The sequence below is a fragment of the Gekko japonicus genome, unplaced genomic scaffold (genome assembly GCF_001447785.1).
Source record: "Gekko japonicus isolate JY-2015 unplaced genomic scaffold, Gekko_japonicus_V1.1 scaffold372, whole genome shotgun sequence".
Taxonomy (NCBI): Eukaryota; Metazoa; Chordata; class Lepidosauria; order Squamata; family Gekkonidae; genus Gekko; species Gekko japonicus.
In genome coordinates this window covers 436363-461620 of record NW_015175367.1, presented here as the reverse complement: position 1 = coordinate 461620, position 25258 = coordinate 436363, and positions in this window count along the sequence as shown.

Genomic DNA, 25258 nt, shown 5'->3' with positions numbered 1-25258 from the left:
AAGGAAGAGGTGGAGGAGGAAGAGAAGCCAGCAGCACTTTTTGGTTAAAGCCACCCTCTGCTGGTAAATGTTGAAGATTTCTTCTCTCATTGTCTGCCTTATGAGAGAAAAGAGGTCTGGAGAAACAGGGAATGGCCTGGAGTCATTTACAATACCATGGCATTGAGAAGGTGTGATGCCCAGCTGGAGAAACTCCTATTCCGCAGCCAATGTAATCAGCTCGTTATTTCCTTGAACTACGCCGTCTGGCTCCATATCCTCCAGGTGACCCGTGGAGGTGAAAGGAGTCTCACTGTGGCTTCCATATGAGTGTGCAGAGTGAGTGTTGTCTGCTGGGGAGGTGCTAGGCAAGGCCATGATCTCAGGAGCCTACTGATTGAAGTGGCTTTTTTGTGTGTGTGCACTTTTTAGTCTCCTCGCACTGAGGTGAATTCATTGGGGAGGCCAGGATAAGTCTGCTATGGGTCTTGCCGGCTCCACTGCCACTTTTTCTATCACCCGCAATAAGAGGGGCTTCTAGTTCCTTGGCTGAAAGAAAGCCATCACTGTCAGCTTGTTGCACCAACATCTTAAGTCTGGCAGAGGCAATCACTCCAAACCTGATAGTTGAGCAAAATGGTGGCCACTAAAGAAACAGCTCTAAGAGACTGTTCCTAAACAACTCCTCAAAGGTTGAAGATTATGAATACAGAGAGAGAAGAATAAAAAGGAAATGTACAGGAAGGAGGGTGTTAGAGGTTAGGTAATATAGAGAGGTAAGCAAAATTGGATTTGCGACAAGATTTGCAGCCCCATGCAGAGAGCATTACAGTAGTCCAATCTCGAGGTGACCATTGCATAGATCACTGTTGCCAGATTACTGCGTTCAAGGAAGGGAACCAGCTGCCTAATCATATACACATGAATAAGAGTGCATTTCTCCAGACCGGCACTAAACCAAATGTCTTCCTGTCTACACCTTGGGCCACATCTGCAGGCTTGTTATGTCATTGCAGAACAACTATCTAAGCACTATATAAACATTTATCTCCCATTATGGGGTACATGACACAGAGCTACCTCTTCCTATCATCATATATAGTTAGAATACACATGGGGGGGGGTTGTCCTGGGAGACTTACACAACTTGCACAAAGCAAAGGATAAGAACCACCATCGTTCTGGCTTACTGGTAAGCTGCTTTATTCAGAACTCTTACAGATATCCCACCTCAAGACACAAACAGCAAAGAGGCCCCTCTTCTTCTCTATTTGGGAATGCAGGGACAATGCATCTCTAACAGCTAAGAAAGGGAGATGGATACCATGCCTAAAACTTTAAAAGAAATATCTCCCTTCACCACCACAACATGTACCTACTTATCGGCTTCTTTCCTCCTTCAACACCTGTAGCAGGATCTCCCACACATAAAACCATAGGATAAGTCTGCAAAGTACAGAAAGGATTATTTTATATGCACTGAGAGAATATCACTGTGTTGATAGCAAAAATGTCATGCAACATAACCTCACTTGCAAGTGGAGAAAATGGGGATCACATAGTTACAGGTCACTCCCAGCCACTTCAGTCATTGCAACCACAGGACAAACATATTCCCTTTTGCCTTATAGGATCAGAGTTTCATGGAACAGGCCAAATAGAAACTGCAGCTGCAACGCAACTCCCTAGTTACCACACTATGTTTTCCAGCAGGTGAATCTTCTTTTCTTTTTAAGAACTGAGGAACACTGAAGCAAGTCTCATTAGAGAAAAGCTTGGCTGTACCTCCTAATGCAAATGAATCATCTTCACTTCTAAAATTACCACCATCCCATTGGGAAATGGCAGGAATGTATCATAACTCTCTGGATCATACAGCAGTGCCTCAAATTTTGGCTGTAAAACCAAAGCACCAGCCTCCCTGTCTTTACCCCTAAATATTTTGTGGTTTAAAGGGGACAGGAAAAACTAGAGGATGTTTGTTTGTTTATTTAATTAGATTTCTACCCCGCCCTCCCAGCAAGGCCGGCTCAGGTTTCTCAAAGAGCCAGAGGGAACCCAGCCTGCTCTTGACAAATGGGATAGCAGTTGTGCTATAAGTGAACTAGCAATGGCTATTATTGTCTTCGGTCAAATAAATCACAGACAACTGTATTAATTGTGCCTGCCTGTTATCACTGGCATCCTAGCATGTTGTCCAGGCTGACCCTGCCTTAGTGCAGTAACATAGCCAAGCTTTACTTGGGTTTGGTTGCAGTGATTCCGAGCCAAAAAAAAAGAGACTTTATTGAAGAAATTCAATTCAAGAAAAGATATAAAAACAAGGCATATAGTTCAGTAACAGTGAAATGTACAAAAATAACTAGCTACCCTTAATTACTGGAGTCCTATACAGCGCAGTTGGTTCTTAAAGCAGAGTTCCAGAGCATAAGGGATAGGGAGGAAAGCGTTAAAAAAAAGAAAATAATTCTTCTTTCTAACCATACTTATAGAACAACGCCAGCCATAACCTCCTGACCTCCTCAACCAATCACTGAGCAGCATCCATGGAACTTTCCAGGGTGAGAGTGAGTTTCCCCTCCCTACCAGATTCACAGCTGAACTGCATGAGCTAATTAACAGGCCTAAGTGGATGGCCTTGACTAGTAACCTCCAGTGTGTGTGGTGGTGGGGGGTGGCTAACAGCTGCAGAAAATCAGAGAACAGTGAAATTAACTGGAAAGGGCTGGGAAATTCCTTTAAAGACTGGAAAATTAGAAACCCGTGCAACGGGTTGAAAGTTGCTCTCTTGTGCTCAAATTGGCCCCATAAGCAAATGGGTGGCTGCACTCTGTACCAGCTGAAGTTTCCAGGTTGTCCTGTGGTTATAGTAGCACAGATCAGCAAGACCATGTAAGTTCAATCTAGAATGGAGGACAATTTCTTTAAAACTGCAGCCAGAAAAAATACTCTTTGCCTTGTCCTGAACAACTATAAACTTCACTTGTATTAAAGGTGTATGTTTTAACTGGCAGATGGCAATGTTTTACTTCCTAGAACACCTAAGATCACCTGCTAACAACAGGAACATGGTATCTTATTTTATTTTATGAAATTTATACCCCACCTTTCTGCCTCACAAGGACCTCCAAGGCTGCTAATAAATTAAAACATACATAATAAAGTCACATCTGCAAACCATGAAAACCAATCCAAATCCCCCACATCATTAAAACAATTAAACCCAGAGCTAAAATACATACAGAGACAAAAGTAACAATTAAAACATGGGGCAAGAAAGAGGGATTATTAAGGGAGCACCAAATGAAACCAAAAAGACTTCACCTGCTGGCGGAAGGTAGAAACAGAAGGGAACAGACAAATTTGCCTGGGGAGAGAGAACTCCATATACACGTGCTTTAGTTCTGCAAACAGAGCCATATATTCCAGTACTTAGGATAAACCACTCAGAAGGGTAGTTTGCTGTCCTGTGACAATATTCTGGCCTTATCTGGCAGGATGTCAGAACAAGAAACAGCTGGGACAACAAGACAACTGGATGTTCAGCAACAGGGCTGCCCACCCATATCAGACCTGGGGTCTGTCAGCTAATTAGCACAGGAAACCTAGCAGGCACTATTTTTTTCACAAGCTGGTCGAGGCAAAACAGTTGAAAGGAGCTTGGCTAGAATGAGACTTAAATAGTTTCAGAAGGGAAGCAGCCCACCCATTCTGTGTTTGTCCCTGAGACCTCATACAGCAAGGCGATAACTAGACCTTGATCCACCAAGGAGCTAAAAATGTGAAAGCAGCAGTGTTTCTAGGCAGCAGGAGTACAGACCACAAACCAGACACGTCTCCTATGGTGTTCCACCTCCTTGTAGCCTTGTTGCATAGAATGGGAGTCTGGGTCTGCTGGCCTTACATGACGGAGGAGTGGCTGTCCCTGGAGCGGAAGAATCATCTGAGCCCTCTGCTGGGGTTGCTCTCAAAGCAGATTCCTCTGCCAAGGCCACTGAATCTAGAGGCTCAGCTCTGGGTGTCCTGGCAGCCTTAGAGGTTTTCTGAGGACTTCAGTGAAGAACGAGATGGTTCCCAGGTCTTCCTGCTCTCAGATGAGTAGTCTGTTCCAGGGTGCAAAGAATGAACAATATTCTATTTAATTCTATTAAGGTAGTGGTCACACGGTCATTTTGATTGGGTTTCACAAGTGTTCCCAATTGCATTTAAAAGGGCTGATCAGATAGCCAATTCTGTCTCCCATATCAAAGTGGACTCACCCCCACAATCCTCCCGGTTTTCTAGCACGTTTTCCAACACTGGGAAGATAGCTTTCCTACTACTTGCTTTCCTACTACTTGCGCTGTGAATCCGCAATTTCTCTTATCTGGACAGCCATCTTTCGCTATGAATGCAATTAAGTCATCTGTACGTCCTTCTTGCGGTAGTTTTTTTCGGCCCTCACCATTGTACGCATGACCAATCCTGTGCTAAATATATTAAATGCATGAACACTCAAGCGCACATAAAACAGCACTCAGTTACACATCAGTAGTTCATTTGTTCACTGTTCGGGGGGGAACCGCTGCATCCAAGTGGGAGCCATGATTTGTGCATGCGCATATGCACACATGCACAAATAATTTTTTTTAATGTGCCGTGCCGCCACTTGGGCAGCGCACCTGTCTGGACAGTGCCTGGAGCCTCGTCGCACAATGCAAGCACTTGGGCAAGAGATATGTGATCATCTGAACCTGCTAAAAATATCCCCGATCAAATCTACAGCGGGAACAAACTGCGGTAAGCCTGGCATGTGACCACACCCTAAGTGAACTCCTGAATCCAAGAGTACTCACTGATCTGAGTCAGCATCTATTTGTTTATTTGAAATATGTGCTGCTTTCTGCTGACCAACTGAGGACCCACTGACTCAGACGTAATGCCAAATCATTGTTGGTTTCTTTGAAAATGAGCCCTATGCTTGTGTGCTCTTCCTTCCCCCTTTCTCTTGCATGATCAGAATCTATTTGCACAAACAAATATGCCATTTATTCAAACCAGAGAGCTGCGGTTTGCACTTCTCCAAACCAGGATATAAACTTCACCATTAAAACTGAACCAACAAACTATTGTCTCAATCAGGAGTATAAAAAGGGATTTGAAGCAAGCTGTGGCACAGTTCAAACATAAAAGACCATGTTTTATTTAAATTACCTACGCTGAGCATGCTCATCCAAACATTCTCCTCCATTTAATCCTCACAACAACCCTATGAGATAGGTTAGGCTATGAGTGTGTGATTGGCTCCAGTTCACCTAGCAAGCTTCCATGGCAAAGTGGGGGTTCAAAACAACCCTATGAGATAGGTTAGGCTATGTGTGTGTGATTGGCTCCAGTTCACCTAGCAAGCTTCCATGGCAAAGTGGGGGTTCAAATCTTGGTCTCTCAGATCCTAGCTTCACACTCTAACCACTACACCACACTGGTTTATTAAGGCAAAATAGGATTTTAATAATTGTTTGTGAACCAAGTTCTGGTTCCACAAAGTAACCAGAGTTAAAACAATAATTTTTGTTTTGTATTATATGATTGCCACTACCTAAAAAGTCAGTACTTGACTGTTTGTGCAAGGAGATGAGAAGAATGAAAAAGAAGCTAATGAATGCAATGTTTTGGAGATGTATCTCAACCAACTCAATATTTCCACTGTTCAACAAGTGCCAAGCGTGACTATTGCTGTTAAGAGTTCAACTCTTTGAAGAAGAAAAATTCCTATGTATACTATTAAATATGTCATATACATTAGATAATTGACATAATGATTATGTCGTAAAAGTTGGATCATAATCAATATAGCATTAGTGTAAATTGTGTTGTAAATGTAATTAACCTATACAATAGAAACAGATGAGTAAGAATGTTTATTCAGTAGTATTGGCAAAGTAAGCACATTATAGTTCAACCCATAAAAATGGAAAGCTTAATACGCCTTTCAATGCACCCACTATAAATTCACTCCAAATCACATACAGAATCACATAACCAAGGAAAATTAGAGTGTACTTCAAGCTGTAATGCTCTCCTAGTATGTGTCTTTCTTTTATGTGTCCGGGTTGGATGAAGTCCCAGCTTAACTGAATAAATGGCAAAGTTGTCATTGATTTCAGTAGATTTCATCTATTCATAATGAAACATTAAAACCTCAATGACTATTTTGCATATCATTAATTATAGTGTTACTGTTCAATGGCCATTTAAACTAGCATAATCCCAATGACCTCAAAGAGATTACAGGAGTGTAACTGATCATTGAACTGCTTCTAATTATTATAAACAAGCTCTCATTTCTAATTGCAATTCAGAATAAACCCTTTTTTGATATTTCTAAAGTCTTTACAAATGAAAACATTTCAAAAGAATATATAATTACATAAATAGATGATGCCAATATTCCTTAATAGCTGCATGTTTTATATATTTGATATAACATATCAAAAATTCTTTGCAGATTATTTCTAGTTTTGTAACTGGTATTTTAACTTAAACTTTATTATGCAATCCATTATATTTTCCACGCAACATTAATTCATGAAACTATATTGTGGTTGATGACGGCAGCTGAACCCCTCAGTGGAATTAATTAAGGGATAATCTCTCTTGCTTTGTAGCATACAAACCAATAAATGGCTGCTGAGATTAATAGCTTAAGCAAAGCTAAAATGTTTAGTGGATTCCTAACTCTGCTTATTGCAAACACTACAAAGGAAGCAAAATGACAGTTAAACAATAAAAGGATAAGTCACAAAGAACAACAAGAAAATACAGAGTTTCCTTTTTTAAAACATGTATTTAAATGTGCCTCTTTGGCAGCCTTTTTATTGTCATACAAATGGTCCTGCCTAGCATACAAATTTAATCTATATGAACACCAGGAATAATTCTACTGGGGATCTGCCGTACAGATAGTTTATTTAAGCAGGAATGAGCGACAATGCATACATAGATTGGGATTCCAAAAATAGATGAAGTTACATAAAGTGATGTAAAAGCATGTAAATATTGGGGGGCAAGGAGCTTGTTTTATACCTGGCCCCACTGGTGGGCCTCCTGACGGCACCTGGTATTTTTGGCCACTGTGTGACAGAGTGTTGGACTGGATGGGCGATTGGCCTGATCCAACATTGGCTTCTCTTATGTTCTTACGACCACCGTGGCAATATATCACCAATGTTTTCCTCACACATTACTTTTCTGTTTTGCCAGAGTGAAAAAGATAAAGAGGGCAACTGCTGGTATAAGAAACTTTACCAGTGAATAGTCCTCAAATCAGTCTCACAAATATAAGAGGCAACAATTGTTTATTTTAGAACAATTATATTTTATGTGTAAAAACATCAGTCATTGTTTATATGAAAACTAAATATGATGAAGATTCATAGCTCCCTAAATTACCTTGCTTTAGTCATTTTTCACCCCAGGACCCTAAGAAAATTGCCTTGGAAATAGCAGTTATTCTTGGTGCACTATTAAAATTGGGTTTATTTATTACCAAACAGTGAAAGCACTCTTCAGTCATGGAACTGCCCCAAATATGAAACATTCTGGTATTCTGTTTGCTTTTCTGGTTTTCCAGTTTGGATATTAATCTCCCTGTGGGTGCTTGACACAAACAGGAGAAGGGTAGAGATAAAAGGCAGAGAGGTGCACGCACTGTTGCACTGCATCAAATCCTGCCCCCCATACAATAATCAAAACTACCATTTATATTAATGATTCTCCTTGAATAATATTAAAGGGAAATTTAAACTTTGATCTTTGTTAAAAGATTATGCTAATGAAATATTTAAGTTAGAAGTTCAAACAGCTAAACTCAGGAACAGAGAACACAGAAAATGGAATACGGTATCAGACCTGGGCCCATTCCATTTTCTAATTGTAGTCATCCACTTGGAACCTCAAAAAGAGAGTGGTTACATTCTATATGCATATGAGAGTAGTTCAGTTCCATTTGCCTAAAACTAGAGTTTATCTCAAACTAATTTCATATGTTTTAAATCTATTGTTCAAGAATCTCAGCATTAATTCAGAAGAGATTATATTCAAACTAGAAACATAAGGTCAGGGATGCCTCAACACCTGCCAATTCATCTTTCAACCTGCTTGCCACTTCTGGTGAAGGAGCTGAATAATCGACATGCTGTTTGGGTGTTCACATTCTGCTTGTGCCATTCAACATCAACAGGCTAGCTGCAGCAGGCGATCTGAAGTTGACTCCAAGCTAATCCACCATCAACTGAGAGTCAGCTTCCTGCTAGAGAAATGTTGCTGGATCCCAGTGTTGCTGGATCCCGGGGGGGGGGGGGGGGGGGGGGGTCAGAAACCAACTCATAGTGCAAGTTAGATTAGAAGCCCACTTCTAGTTGGGCTGAACCTGGGTTTCTAAATCTTCCGCCCCCCACAAGGATGTTGGGGTCATCTTTGAAACAGTAACATGAGGGATCTAATGTTGCTGTAGCTCAGCGTTCCTCCAGCAGAGATTTGGGGGTCAGGGAGGATGGATCATAAACCCACTCCCATTTAATTCCTAATCAACTGATAGTTGGCTTCTGAACAATCCAGTCTGACAGGTGTTAGCATTGTTCTGCCTGAGCTGAAGAGAGCTCTGCTTCACTCATAGTCTGATTGTCAATGTCAAACACAGTATGTTGGGATGCTGAACATGTTCACTGCAAAATTCGCAGCATCCCTACATCAGGAGATATGAGTCTTTCTGTCTTTGCAGCTACTGCCCACAGTACTATTGTACAAATGGAACAGAGCACATGGAGCGGTGAGGGAGGAAGGGAACATCCATCTAGCCAGCCAGATCAGCCAAATTAACACTGGCAATCAATGCAGTAACACATGGCACAGTCAAATCACCCTCACACAGGCCCTGTAGCCAGAATTTTTTTTGGGGGGGGGCACATGGGAGACACCAATAGTGGTGTGCCAGAAGTGATGTGATGGGAGGAGGAAAGAGCCGTACTCACTGCAGCAGAGAGGAGGGGAGCACCGGACAGCATCAGGTTGGGTGCTTCTCTTCTTTTCGACTGGAGAGACTCAATTCTGAGCCGCTTTCCTATGTAACTCAGGGAGGGGGGAATCTCTGACTCTCTCTCTCTTTTGCATTTTGCAATTTTATTTTACTTTTTGCACTTCTTTTTGCATTTTTAAAACCCTATTTATTTTTCAGCCCTGAAAAAAGAAAATGAGACTGAAGCTTCCCTGACTGTGCCTGGGGTCATTTTGGAAACACCCATGTGCATCTTACATTTTAAAAATATTTTTTTAATTTTTTTTTATTTTTATCCGCAGGGAAGTGGCGCTCATCTGTGGGAGGCATTACCCTCAAATGCCCCAAGTGGCTACGGGCCAGCCCTCACATCCAACAATCCACACCACACAGAAGTCAATGACAAAAATTCAAATGGCATTACATTAAGTGGAACCCCAGTAGATGTTTTTTCCTGAATGAACCCACTCACCTGCCATTACATATATTAGCAGACTGCCAATTGTGCAAAATTCATTTGGGAGGTTGTAGGAAGCACAATGATATTCAGTACCAATAAATACAATAGTTACAACAGATTTTAGTTATACAGTTTGTCAGCAAATGTACCAGCAAGACTGATAGAGGGTGTAATTTTGTATATCCCCATTGACTTGAACAGAACTTTTGCCCCTAAGGATGTCTTCCTCTGTCACTGCAATAATTTTAGGGGAAAAGATGATTAAGTAACTACTGCACATATACTGTATTGATTTTCAGTATTGATTTTGTGTTGGCATTTGGAGTCATGCCTCAAGAAAGCTTCAACATTTCATGTATTTACAGCTGTCAGTTGGCAAAGGGTCATTTGTTCACTCCAAACACAACACATCTCCAAAGCTCACAAAAGTTAGGGGATCTTTTTGTAGACAGGATTCTTGACCCACTTTTTTAAAACTGGGGACGAAAAAAAATACATATTTTGAATCAGCATGATTCAAATAAACTGTGCTCTTTGAAATATGCATTTTTCCCTTCACTGGTCACACTAATAAGACAGATACAGATTACACTTCTTTCCTTGAGGAACTATCCCCATAGCCTGAGAGCAAAGACCAACCATGAGTCATCATATCACAAAGAAACAGACAGGGGGGGGGGGAGAACTGTTCACAGATTATTTGCATCAGAACGCTGATTAAATATATACCTAACAAAATTCAAGCTGCTGTTAGTCTCCACCACCATCACTGAAACTGCTGGTTGACTTTCTACAGGAAATGAGAATTAACATGCTATTCTAAAAATATCTCACATAAATTGAGTGTTGTGTGCCACTTTTTTAAAAAGTTTGTCACGTACCAATCTCATCCTTTCTGCTGCCTCAGCAACCATTTCCGAGTTAATAAATGTCAACAGCAAAATAAAAAAATCCAGTCTGGATCCCACTGACTTCAATGCATTTAGAAGGGTGTGAGTGATCTGAAGGCTGTACTACAAATTACTGTGTTTTTATTTGCTGATAGTCCTCAGAAGATGGAGAACCAGGGACCAGAGTCATTCATCTGCCTCTAATCTAGCATCCACCCTCTATCCTGCTTGTTACTAACCTGGTTCATCAAAAAGCAGCACACAAAAAATTCATTTAAAACAACCACCTTCTGCATAACAACTCTGGAGTAATTAATCACAGTTCTATTTCAGGAAGGAAAGAGGGGGATAGCAGGCATCAAGTTGGTCATAACACGTGCCTTATTGAACAAATTAAATAGAAAAAATGTTAATTTCAGTACCACAGATTGCATGCCACTGTCATTGTTTTATTTATTTAAAATGTTTCTGTATCACCTCTCTGCAACTTTGAGGCCATTTCCAAAAATATAAACAAACAAAATCACAATATAAAATCATCAAACAACATGAAATTCTGAAGTCAAGCTCTACATAATCAAAATAACATGCCTTATTAACCCAGCTGTAACATCTTAAAACAGTAGCAGATAAAGAACTGAACAACTGCAACTTAAAAAGGTTCAAAAGCCTAAGCCCAATAAAAATTCTAATTGCCAGGTCCAACCCCTCAAAAAAAAAAGAAAGAAACTTAGCAATTCATCAAAGCTTAGGTGAATAAAAAGCTTTGGCTTAATGCTGAAAAGTTAACGAATTTGATGCCAGTCAGAGGGCTAGGGGAGAATTCCTTAAGGGGGAATGAAACCCTGTAGGCTGAATCTCAAGTCTACTACCATCCAACAGTACCTCTGACTTAGCTGGATTAAACTTCAATTTGGTGCCCTTATCCTGCTCTTTTCTGCCTCCTAGTATGTATTAGGACATCCGCTGCTTCATCTCACTCAGATGAAAAGGAGAGGTAAAGGTGTGTATGTCATCAGCATACTAATAACTGTTGACATCAAACCACAGGATATCCTCTGCCAGAAATTTCATTTAAATGCTGAACGGCATGGGCTTAAGATCAAACCCCTGAGGGACTTTGGAATATAATACTTTCATAAGCAGAAATGAACCTTTGGACTCAACTCATTGTTTTATCTGAATGAAAAGAGCCAGCCTATGAACAATGGACACCAACCCATTTCACATATGGGTATATATGTATACTTCCAAACGCACATTTAAGAGTACTATCAGTCTGCTGAAATATGTGGTTCCAAACTAATCAGCAGCATCTAACCTCAGGTCATTTGCAACCATCCTAATTGAAGTATTCTTTAAGCCTAGCTATGTTAAAATTTCTGTTCAACCAGAAGACCCAGCTGAGCTCTGAGCAGGAGCAGAAGACAGAGGGGTGAGTGGTTTTTTACTTGCTTTCAGCTGAGAGGATTCAGCTGAGGATTTTGGTGGGAGAACTGGTCTGGGAGTGTGGGGAAGTGCTTGGAGTTGTTGCAGATTCCTGGCTGCTTGAGAGAGGGAGAAGAAAGGGCATTGTTTGACTGTGATTGACTGCAATTGAGAGGAAAAGGAAGGGGCATTGTTTTGCATGTGATTGAGTGCCTGGGTGCATTTGAATAGCTGCTGCCAGCCCTCTGCTGGGGGAGGCCTCTATTTAAGGAAACACCTGGCCAGAGGCAGAGGAGACCCAGCTGAGCTCTGAGCAGGAGCAGGAGCAGGAGACAGAGGGGTGAGTGGTTTTTTATTTGCTTTCAGCGGAGAGGATCCAGCTGAGGATTTTGGTGGGAGAACTGGTCTGGGAGTGTGTGGAAGCGCTTGGAGTTTTTGCAGATTCCTGGCTGCTTGAGAGAGGAAAGGGCATTGTTTGACTGTGATTGACTGCAATTGAGAGGAAAAGGAAGGGGCATTGTTTTGCATGTGATTGAGTGCCTGGGTGCATTTGAATAGCTGCTGCCAGCACTCTGCTGGGGGAGGCCTCTATTTAAGGAAACACCTGGCCAGAGGCAGAGGAGACCCAGCTGAGCTCTGAGCAGGAACAGGAGCAGGAGACAGAAGGGTGAGTGGTTTTTTATTTGCTTTCAGCGGAGAGGATCCAGCTGAGGATTTTGGTGGGAGAACTGGTCTGGGAGTGTGTGGAAGCGCTTGGAGTTTTTGCAGATTCCTGGCTGCTTGAGAGAGGAAAGGGCATTGTTTGACTGTGATTGACTGCAATTGAGAGGAAAAGGAAGGGGCATTGTTTTGCATGTGATTGAGTGCCTGGGTGCATTTGAATAGCTGCTGCCAGCACTCTGCTGGGGGAGGCCTCTATTTAAGGAAACACCTGGCCAGAGGCAGAGGAGACCCAGCTGAGCTCTGAGCAGGAACAGGAGCAGGAGACAGAAGGGTGAGTGGTTTTTTATTTGCTTTCAGCGGAGAGGATCCAGCTGAGGATTTTGGTGGGAGAACTGGTCTGGGAGTGTGTGGAAGCGCTTGGAGTTTTTGCAGATTCCTGGCTGCTTGAGAGAGGAAAGGGCATTGTTTGACTGTGATTGACTGCAATTGAGAGGAAAAGGAAGGGGCATTGTTTTGCATGTGATTGAGTGCCTGGGTGCATTTGAATAGCTGCTGCCAGCACTCTGCTGGGGGAGGCCTCTATTTAAGGAAACACCTGGCCAGAGGCAGAGGAGACCCAGCTGAGCTCTGAGCAGGAACAGGAGCAGGAGACAGAAGGGTGAGTGGTTTTTTATTTGCTTTCAGCGGAGAGGATCCAGCTGAGGATTTTGGTGGGAGAACTGGTCTGGGAGTGTGTGGAAGCGCTTGGAGTTTTTGCAGATTCCTGGCTGCTTGAGAGAGGAAAGGGCATTGTTTGACTGTGATTGACTGCAATTGAGAGGAAAAGGAAGGGGCATTGTTTTGCATGTGATTGAGTGCCTGGGTGCATTTGAATAGCTGCTGCCAGCACTCTGCTGGGGGAGGCCTCTATTTAAGGAAACACCTGGCCAGAGGCAGAGGAGACCCAGCTGAGCTCTGAGCAGGAACAGGAGCAGGAGACAGAAGGGTGAGTGGTTTTTTATTTGCTTTCAGCGGAGAGGATCCAGCTGAGGATTTTGGTGGGAGAACTGGTCTGGGAGTGTGTGGAAGCGCTTGGAGTTTTTGCAGATTCCTGGCTGCTTGAGAGAGGAAAGGGCATTGTTTGACTGTGATTGACTGCAATTGAGAGGAAAAGGAAGGGGCATTGTTTTGCATGTGATTGAGTGCCTGGGTGCATTTGAATAGCTGCTGCCAGCACTCTGCTGGGGGAGGCCTCTATTTAAGGAAACACCTGGCCAGAGGCAGAGGAGACCCAGCTGAGCTCTGAGCAGGAACAGGAGCAGGAGACAGAAGGGTGAGTGGTTTTTTATTTGCTTTCAGCGGAGAGGATCCAGCTGAGGATTTTGGTGGGAGAACTGGTCTGGGAGTGTGTGGAAGCGCTTGGAGTTTTTGCAGATTCCTGGCTGCTTGAGAGAGGAAAGGGCATTGTTTGACTGTGATTGACTGCAATTGAGAGGAAAAGGAAGGGGCATTGTTTTGCATGTGATTGAGTGCCTGGGTGCATTTGAATAGCTGCTGCCAGCACTCTGCTGGGGGAGGCCTCTATTTAAGGAAACACCTGGCCAGAGGCAGAGGAGACCCAGCTGAGCTCTGAGCAGGAACAGGAGCAGGAGACAGAAGGGTGAGTGGTTTTTTATTTGCTTTCAGCGGAGAGGATCCAGCTGAGGATTTTGGTGGGAGAACTGGTCTGGGAGTGTGTGGAAGCGCTTGGAGTTTTTGCAGATTCCTGGCTGCTTGAGAGAGGAAAGGGCATTGTTTGACTGTGATTGACTGCAATTGAGAGGAAAAGGAAGGGGCATTGTTTTGCATGTGATTGAGTGCCTGGGTGCATTTGAATAGCTGCTGCCAGCACTCTGCTGGGGGAGGCCTCTATTTAAGGAAACACCTGGCCAGAGGCAGAGGAGACCCAGCTGAGCTCTGAGCAGGAACAGGAGCAGGAGACAGAAGGGTGAGTGGTTTTTTATTTGCTTTCAGCGGAGAGGATCCAGCTGAGGATTTTGGTGGGAGAACTGGTCTGGGAGTGTGTGGAAGCGCTTGGAGTTTTTGCAGATTCCTGGCTGCTTGAGAGAGGAAAGGGCATTGTTTGACTGTGATTGACTGCAATTGAGAGGAAAAGGAAGGGGCATTGTTTTGCATGTGATTGAGTGCCTGGGTGCATTTGAATAGCTGCTGCCAGCACTCTGCTGGGGGAGGCCTCTATTTAAGGAAACACCTGGCCAGAGGCAGAGGAGACCCAGCTGAGCTCTGAGCAGGAACAGGAGCAGGAGACAGAAGGGTGAGTGGTTTTTTATTTGCTTTCAGCGGAGAGGATCCAGCTGAGGATTTTGGTGGGAGAACTGGTCTGGGAGTGTGTGGAAGCGCTTGGAGTTTTTGCAGATTCCTGGCTGCTTGAGAGAGGAAAGGGCATTGTTTGACTGTGATTGACTGCAATTGAGAGGAAAAGGAAGGGGCATTGTTTTGCATGTGATTGAGTGCCTGGGTGCATTTGAATAGCTGCTGCCAGCACTCTGCTGGGGGAGGCCTCTATTTAAGGAAACACCTGGCCAGAGGCAGAGGAGACCCAGCTGAGCTCTGAGCAGGAACAGGAGCAGGAGACAGAAGGGTGAGTGGTTTTTTATTTGCTTTCAGCGGAGAGGATCCAGCTGAGGATTTTGGTGGGAGAACTGGTCTGGGAGTGTGTGGAAGCGCTTGGAGTTTTTGCAGATTCCTGGCTGCTTGAGAGAGGAAAGGGCATTGTTTGACTGTGATTGACTGCAATTGAGAGGAAAAGGAAGGGGCATTGTTTTGCATGTGATTGAGTGCCTGGGTGCATTTGAATAGCTGCTGCCAGCACTCTGCTGGGGGAGGCCTCTATTTAAGGAAACACCTGGCCAGAGGCAGAGGAGACCCAGCTGAGCTCTGAGCAGGAACAGGAGCAGGAGACAGAAGGGTGAGTGGTTTTTTATTTGCTTTCAGCGGAGAGGATCCAGCTGAGGATTTTGGTGGGAGAACTGGTCTGGGAGTGTGTGGAAGCGCTTGGAGTTTTTGCAGATTCCTGGCTGCTTGAGAGAGGAAAGGGCATTGTTTGACTGTGATTGACTGCAATTGAGAGGAAAAGGAAGGGGCATTGTTTTGCATGTGATTGAGTGCCTGGGTGCATTTGAATAGCTGCTGCCAGCACTCTGCTGGGGGAGGCCTCTATTTAAGGAAACACCTGGCCAGAGGCAGAGGAGACCCAGCTGAGCTCTGAGCAGGAACAGGAGCAGGAGACAGAAGGGTGAGTGGTTTTTTATTTGCTTTCAGCGGAGAGGATCCAGCTGAGGATTTTGGTGGGAGAACTGGTCTGGGAGTGTGTGGAAGCGCTTGGAGTTTTTGCAGATTCCTGGCTGCTTGAGAGAGGAAAGGGCATTGTTTGACTGTGATTGACTGCAATTGAGAGGAAAAGGAAGGGGCATTGTTTTGCATGTGATTGAGTGCCTGGGTGCATTTGAATAGCTGCTGCCAGCACTCTGCTGGGGGAGGCCTCTATTTAAGGAAACACCTGGCCAGAGGCAGAGGAGACCCAGCTGAGCTCTGAGCAGGAACAGGAGCAGGAGACAGAAGGGTGAGTGGTTTTTTATTTGCTTTCAGCGGAGAGGATCCAGCTGAGGATTTTGGTGGGAGAACTGGTCTGGGAGTGTGTGGAAGCGCTTGGAGTTTTTGCAGATTCCTGGCTGCTTGAGAGAGGAAAGGGCATTGTTTGACTGTGATTGACTGCAATTGAGAGGAAAAGGAAGGGGCATTGTTTTGCATGTGATTGAGTGCCTGGGTGCATTTGAATAGCTGCTGCCAGCACTCTGCTGGGGGAGGCCTCTATTTAAGGAAACACCTGGCCAGAGGCAGAGGAGACCCAGCTGAGCTCTGAGCAGGAACAGGAGCAGGAGACAGAAGGGTGAGTGGTTTTTTATTTGCTTTCAGCGGAGAGGATCCAGCTGAGGATTTTGGTGGGAGAACTGGTCTGGGAGTGTGTGGAAGCGCTTGGAGTTTTTGCAGATTCCTGGCTGCTTGAGAGAGGAAAGGGCATTGTTTGACTGTGATTGACTGCAATTGAGAGGAAAAGGAAGGGGCATTGTTTTGCATGTGATTGAGTGCCTGGGTGCATTTGAATAGCTGCTGCCAGCACTCTGCTGGGGGAGGCCTCTATTTAAGGAAACACCTGGCCAGAGGCAGAGGAGACCCAGCTGAGCTCTGAGCAGGAACAGGAGCAGGAGACAGAAGGGTGAGTGGTTTTTTATTTGCTTTCAGCGGAGAGGATCCAGCTGAGGATTTTGGTGGGAGAACTGGTCTGGGAGTGTGTGGAAGCGCTTGGAGTTTTTGCAGATTCCTGGCTGCTTGAGAGAGGAAAGGGCATTGTTTGACTGTGATTGACTGCAATTGAGAGGAAAAGGAAGGGGCATTGTTTTGCATGTGATTGAGTGCCTGGGTGCATTTGAATAGCTGCTGCCAGCACTCTGCTGGGGGAGGCCTCTATTTAAGGAAACACCTGGCCAGAGGCAGAGGAGACCCAGCTGAGCTCTGAGCAGGAACAGGAGCAGGAGACAGAAGGGTGAGTGGTTTTTTATTTGCTTTCAGCGGAGAGGATCCAGCTGAGGATTTTGGTGGGAGAACTGGTCTGGGAGTGTGTGGAAGCGCTTGGAGTTTTTGCAGATTCCTGGCTGCTTGAGAGAGGAAAGGGCATTGTTTGACTGTGATTGACTGCAATTGAGAGGAAAAGGAAGGGGCATTGTTTTGCATGTGATTGAGTGCCTGGGTGCATTTGAATAGCTGCTGCCAGCACTCTGCTGGGGGAGGCCTCTATTTAAGGAAACACCTGGCCAGAGGCAGAGGAGACCCAGCTGAGCTCTGAGCAGGAACAGGAGCAGGAGACAGAAGGGTGAGTGGTTTTTTATTTGCTTTCAGCGGAGAGGATCCAGCTGAGGATTTTGGTGGGAGAACTGGTCTGGGAGTGTGTGGAAGCGCTTGGAGTTTTTGCAGATTCCTGGCTGCTTGAGAGAGGAAAGGGCATTGTTTGACTGTGATTGACTGCAATTGAGAGGAAAAGGAAGGGGCATTGTTTTGCATGTGATTGAGTGCCTGGGTGCATTTGAATAGCTGCTGCCAGCACTCTGCTGGGGGAGGCCTCTATTTAAGGAAACACCTGGCCAGAGGCAGAGGAGACCCAGCTGAGCTCTGAGCAGGAACAGGAGCAGGAGACAGAAGGGTGAGTGGTTTTTTATTTGCTTTCAGCGGAGAGGATCCAGCTGAGGATTTTGGTGGGAGAACTGGTCTGGGAGTGTGTGGAAGCGCTTGGAGTTTTTGCAGATTCCTGGCTGCTTGAGAGAGGAAAGGGCATTGTTTGACTGTGATTGACTGCAATTGAGAGGAAAAGGAAGGGGCATTGTTTTGCATGTGATTGAGTGCCTGGGTGCATTTGAATAGCTGCTGCCAGCACTCTGCTGGGGGAGGCCTCTATTTAAGGAAACACCTGGCCAGAGGCAGAGGAGACCCAGCTGAGCTCTGAGCAGGAACAGGAGCAGGAGACAGAAGGGTGAGTGGTTTTTTATTTGCTTTCAGCGGAGAGGATCCAGCTGAGGATTTTGGTGGGAGAACTGGTCTGGGAGTGTGTGGAAGCGCTTGGAGTTTTTGCAGATTCCTGGCTGCTTGAGAGAGGAAAGGGCATTGTTTGACTGTGATTGACTGCAATTGAGAGGAAAAGGAAGGGGCATTGTTTTGCATGTGATTGAGTGCCTGGGTGCATTTGAATAGCTGCTGCCAGCACTCTGCTGGGGGAGGCCTCTATATGGAGCAGAGGTCCATCAGTGGCTATTAGCCACAAGGTATAGATAGGGACTCTGGGGCAAGTGATGCTCTGTCATCTTGGTGCTTGGGGGGGTCAACAGTGGGATGGCTTCTAATGTCCTGGCCCCACTGGTGGACCTCCTGATGGCACTGGTATTTCTGGCCACTGTGGGATACAGAGTGTTGGACTGGATGGGCCTTTGGCCTGATCCAACATTGGCATCTCTTATTTTCTTATGATTTATCTTCAATAAGTTACTCTCTCTAAGCCAGTGAGATTCACTTAGTAGCTCAGGGCCCACCTGTGGCTTTTCTGGGCACTGTTTCACAACATGACACTAACCACATTTCAGGAAAGTGAGCAAGGTGGGGCTTGTCGTTGACAGGTGATTCCCACCTTGAAATAGCCATCACTGCGCTGTCAGGGGTGTGGCCTAATATGCTAATGAGTTTCTGCTGTTGGGTGTGGCCTATTATGCTAATGAGTTCCTGCTGGGCTTTTCTACAAAAAAAGCCCTGTAAATATATATGTTGTATGTGTGTGCATATAAGGGCAAGATCACACGATGGCAGATTAATACATAATATGATGCATAGGAAAACTATGTGAACATGTAGAAACCATATACATGGTTAAAAATTAAATTGGGCTGGGTCCCAGATTATATTTAAAACTAGAACACAGGACTGAAAGAGGTATAGCAAATGCTAAAAAAAGTACCCATCCTGACGCTGCTAAAATCATTTAGAGAATATTAAGCACATTTAAAGCACATTCAAAACAATCTCATGAAAGTTCAGAAGTTCAATTAGGTGCTTTTGTCCCCAGTGTAATCTCTGCCTTGGTGGGATTTCCACAGAGTTTCTGTATCCATACCAACCTGACTTGAATAATATATTCCTGAAAATCTCAGTACCCACACTCATTTTATTGTGAATCAAGGGTAATTGCTGGAGTCACACATGACAAGGACCTTTTATGCACGCTGCATTTCATGAGAATTTAAATAAGCAATGGTCATCAATAAAACCACTTGTGTGTGCCCCCTTGGCTGTATCAATTCCAAACTATCCAGTATATCTATCTGGCAGTTCAAAAGGCTTTTCTTTGACTTGAGAATTAGGCATGCAGTTCACTATTACTCAGTATTAAGAACAGATTAATCTTCCGTACTGTTTTAGGACTACTGCAGAATTCTGTTCAGACAGACACTATTTATCATCTAGTGATACAGCATCACATTGCCAATTGAAAAAAGCCAGTAGAAGGCTGGCAGCCTGGTAACCCACGCACAGTGCTCACATAAACCCTCGGTGGTCTAAACCAACTATATATATAAAGCCCTAAACCAAAAGAATAAATGCTGAAAAACCACTATCTTTTCTTTGTGGCTATGTATCATTTATAAGATATCTAATCACCTTTCTGCCTAACATGCTCCAAAGGTGATGTGCAAATCAATATATCCATTATATCAAATAGTGACTGAAACACAATAAAATCACTAACTAATGTAAGTTTATGAGGACAGCAATACCACTATCCAAAGGTAGGTTCTTGCAAGGTTGAGGGGAAGGGTCTTCAAGCTGCATTCTCCCACAGAATCCCACTGGCACATAACCTGCACTGCATCCTGTATAACCAGGGGAGGGACAGATGGACGGAACGCAAAGGGTAAGAGTAGGTGGTGGCAATGTAACGATTCCCCTGAATGCAGGAGGGAGGCGGTGCATGGAGGATCAAATTGATGGGCTTGTGGAATGACAACCAACATGTGATTATGTTCAGTGTGGCAAAATAATAACTGGGACTCCTTACAGGCTCCCCAGCCATATACAGGACATGAACCATCAATTTTAGTTATGCGTTACCTGTACATCCCCACAGCAGTATGGCCTTTTTTGTACAGTTCACTCTGCTCTGCAGAATAGGCCTATCAGTGACAGGGCAACTCTTTACCTGTACATCCCCACAGCAGTATGGCTTTTGTACAGTTCACTCTGCTCTGTAGAATAGGCCTATCAGTGACAGGGCAACTCAGGGAATCCTAACGTCCAATTAGAAGTCTTGTTCTTGTGTGGCTGGTTGGGTATTTTGTTAAAGGGCTGGTACCGAGTATAAGAGATGTAAGTTCTAGTCTGACCTTTTCCTGGTGCTTTGCTGTTGCTTGGCCTGTTGCTAGCCAAAGGGTGAGCTTGGCCTGCTGGTCGGCATCCCCTTAACAGGATCCAAACCCACGGTTCCAGAATGACAAATAGGTGCTTTCCCCCAGTGAACTACTGAAGAGCTGACAGGAGTGCTTTTTGTAAATACACAGCTGTCTTCTCCCTTGTTGTCGCCCCTGTGTCTGCATTCATGTCTCGCAAAAAATGGTGCTCCAAAGCCCTGCCCACCCAAAGACTTGAAATCTTGTATGGGACAGATCTTGGACATACTGGTATTGCCTCTGCTGAGTGAGCTACAAAACTGTGAAGATGCAGCAGCTGGAGTGGCCACATTTCCTTCCTCGAGTATGTGCCTGGCAAAGGGGAATATGGTTGCAGAAGCCTTGAACCCACATCTGCAGAGAACCCTCAAATCTATTTACTTCAGGGCTCCTCTAAGTCATGCCCCAGTGCTCCTTTCAGTGTGTGTGTGTGTGGGGGGGGGTCCCTTTATTCCTTCCCTTGTTGTGAACTGTGTGTGGGTTGCAGCAGCCTAACATCAGAAAGTGTGGCCACATCAGTGTACATCAGTTGGCCACTTCCATCTATCTATTACAGGGATGTCATCTGTACACTGCTGCCCGTTTAATGGGTTGCAGAAGGGTTGCTATGGAACCCAGTGCAACAGTTATGTCCTCTGTTCCTTGGCACAGGGGTTTTCTTTCACATATATCCCCTCTGCCAGGCAAACATAGGACAGTAGTAGTAGTATCAGAAAGTTAGCATAGGGCTGTTAATCACTGTTTGTAATTCCATCATAATCTTGTGAATTCATAATATTAGTTCATTACAGCCTTATTATTTTCAGAACAAAATCAGAGCCAATAGCACCTTCCAGGGTTTATGCTTTCTCAGATAGCACTTCATTGTTATTTTCAATTGTTTTAAATAGTTGCACCCTTATCTGTATAGTAAAAAAACCCCACAGGATTTCAGATTTCAAACATTAATTAATAAGGACTGAAACCAAATGTTTAAGTGCTGCTGAGTTCTATGGGGCCTAATTTGTATTAGCTCTTGCTATACAATCATTTTTTAAAAATACACTGTGTGAGGGGGAAATAGCTGTGTGAAACCATTTAAAGTAGCCAGTTCTTGTGGGAATTTTTTCGAACAGTTTATTAAACAATCAGAGCAAAACAGCAACAGCAACACACTGCAAGTACAGAACTGTGTACTTTGGGTTACAACATTTGGTTTTTGTTGAGCATAGTCCCACTCATTTGTAAGCATTTCATTAATTTCTGTACAATTAGTATTGCAGTTTCTATTCTATTTCTATGTGTGCCACTCCTATATTCTTTTTCATGGGACAATATAATTTACTACATTGCACTTTCTTACAGAGTACATTCTTTGTTAGTTTTTAAAACCATCTGTAATAAATATTTTATTTCAATCCAATCCAAAGCCTTTATTGGCATATAAATAAAAATACAGTAATATTTTAATCATACTTGCATCTTGTACAGTAAATGAACAAAGCACATTTTTGTCTAAGCTTATGCTGAACTGCAAAGTCATTCAGCTAGGAAATGAAACACCTGATGGAGGAATCTGGAGCAATGTGATCCAAGGGACAGGCAACTCAATGCCCTGCTCTGGTGCTCCATCAAAAAAACAGACACAAAAACATCTTAAGTAGAATCTCATACAAAATAAGTGAGGCAAAGTCCACATTTTCCAACTTGCTTTTAAAAAAACAAGGAATCCTTTACTACCAAGCCCTTTTTAGAGGACACCCTTTCCCCCAAAGGAAAAATATTCACTACGATTTGCTTAAGAAATTTCACACGTTGTGGAAGACTATGTTCTTTTAATTGCCCAGAACCTATTGACTTCACTTTCTGAGAAGAGCTTCTACAGATACAAAGATTTTTATAAAGGATTCATTGGTTTGAGACTGTAGCACAGTGAAACTCACTCACTGGCTCAGGAGCCATATATGTTCTTATGAGCACTGATCCCCAATTTAGCACCATCCTCATGTTTCAGGAAAGTGGGCAAAACCCTTGTCCAGTGGGGCTTGTGGCTGGCATGTGGATTCTACCTTGAAACAGCTACCTCCAGAAGAATGGATAAACTGTGAGCCTCCCTGAGGAGCAGGTCTCATGCTATGGATAGTTGATGGAAACTGCAAATGTGGCTCTCTACAAGCAGTGGAGTGAGTACCACTGCTGTAACACAAAAATGTCCTCCTTCCATGTCTCTCCCCTCTCTTCTATCCCTCTCCTATTGTTTTACTATCTTTTGGGCTTCTGATTTGTGTTGTCACCAAGAGGGAAATCCAACCAGAAGGGACAGCAGATCTGAAACAAAAATAGAGTTAAAAACAATATAAAATGTGTCCAGAAATAATAAATTAATAAAATAGCAATCTGAATGCATTTCCCTGTTCTAATAAGTGGGCTTGTTTATACCGGGGTTATTTTCAGAGACTGGGAAATTCTCTGATAGTACAGAGAGTGTTCAGGAAAAGAAGTCCTCATTATCTGTCCAGTAAGGAACCAAAATAAGCGGCATTAAATAATCTGAAAAAAATATTCCAATCATTTATTGTACCTTTGCAGTTCTGAAAAATATAGAGGAGGTTTATTTTTAATCAGTCAACGGACCGGATAATTTCTGAACTCATTTGAAAATTTCCATTATAGCATACTATACTGCTTGTTACTATATAGTACAAATCAGAAAAGCATACACCTGCATGAAGCCACTTCAGCATAGGAGAAAGGACTGGTGTGCAAGTTTTCATGTTAGTAAGCTACCTCAAAGTTGGTGAGGAAGCAACACATAAAGAAAAGCAATTTTTGTGCCCTGTAAGGGAAAGTTACAGCATTTTCCTGATTTAGGGTCTTTATAAAACTTCATAGACTGACATCAGCATTTCCACTCACACTCTGCTGTAGCAGCTTGGGCATCTCATCCCCATGCTTCTTCCTATTCTTTTTCAATCATGTATACACCTTGGAGACAAATTTACAGAGACAGTGACATCATTACAAGACTATAGATGTAAAATTTCTGGAAATTTTGAAGCTCGGAAGAAAACCCAGTTTTTTCCCGGTTTTTTTCGGGGGGAAATGGAAATTTTTGGAAAAATTGAAAAAATGCTACATTAGCATTTTTTTTGTCTTTTCTAGATTGAAAGTCATTCTGTTACTTTAGGAACATAAAATATGACTATGGACATTTTTACTTGGCATGAAATTATCAAAACTAGCATATTAAAAATATAGTGTATCCAAACAATTATTACAAACAGAATAACCACCCACATGCAAAAACAAAACTGAAACTTTTTTATTTTCTTCTGACAATCGCACCTCCTAAAGGAAGAAATGCATCTTGTTCTTGCATTGGAGAGTTCAGTTTGTAACCTAGGACTTGCTTGTCCTCAGTACACAGAAATTAGATCAATCTGATACCATATATATATATATTAGAAATTATTTGGAAAATATTTGAATACCTTGTCTTAAAATAATTTATTCATCATGTTAAAATAAAACGTTCCATAATTGATTTTTTTCTTTTCTTTTCTTTTTTCAATTTTTCCAATTTTTCAGAAAAAAACAAAAAGGCTTCAGGGAAAAAACGGGGGGGGGGGAAACGTTTTTTTCCCGGGCCTTCACATCTCTATACAAGACATATTTATTTTATTATTTTATTTTATTTTTTGGCATTTTTACCCCGCCCTCCCCGCGAATGGGCTCATGACCAACATTATATGGGGAGAAGCCATGATGAAACAGCTCACATTAATTGGGCTTGAGCCCTGTTAAGCTTTTGATCTGTGCAATTTATACTTATCACTACCAAAATCTTTAGTAGAAGCTGGAATTCTGCAAACCTGGTATACACTAAGTTATATATTAGTTGGCTAAGCTATCCATCAGGGAGTGTAAACGAACCTCACAATCAGTTCTGCATTTTAACAATATAGGTATTAGGGAAAATATCATTATCAGAAGCATCTAAGAAACAAAACTAGGAATAGCATGATTATATGCCAAAGGATTTAGTTATGGCCACAGATAAAGACAGCTTTAAAGGATCAGACGGATTCAAAGGTCTACCAGAGACTACTAGTCATGGTGACTAAAGCAAACCTCCACTTTCAGAGGCAGTAAATCTCTGAATTCCAGTGCCAAGAGGCAACCTTAGGGGAAGGCCTCAGCCTCTATGCCCTGTTATTAGACTTCCAGAGGAACTGGTTGGCCGCTGTGTTAGACAGAATGCTGGACTATGTAACCATGTGTGCTTGTAAATGCATTGTCTGTACTGTGCTGTTGCTGTGTCTGTCAGATGTCTGTGTATCTGTGCATTTGGGACTCAGGGATTACTGCTGTGTTTGCTGCTGTGTTTGTATGGCTTGCCTTGCATCTCATGCTTGCCTATGGATGGGCAAGGCTTGGGCTGCCTAGACTACAGAACACGTGCTTCCCTGCACCTTCCCAGCATGCCTCTGGACAAAGAAGACCAGTGCCATTATGCCAGTTGAGACACTTGGAGAAACAACAGGCTTTCCCACCATTGCTGAACTGTGGGAAACCACGTAACTCTTCCTGCTATCTGGTTTTGGCATCACAAAGAAAACTTCCTTTATTGCCCGTCATGGAGCAGGCACATCTCTGCAAGTCAAAGGTTGCCAATGGAAACAACGGCCTTACCTTGCAACTTAAGTGCTGCAGGTGATTCTTACTGCATTCCCGGGAGTCGCAACCCGAGAACCCACACGTGGCTTGGCTTGACCAGCTCGTGTGTTTTTAGAATTTCACCCAC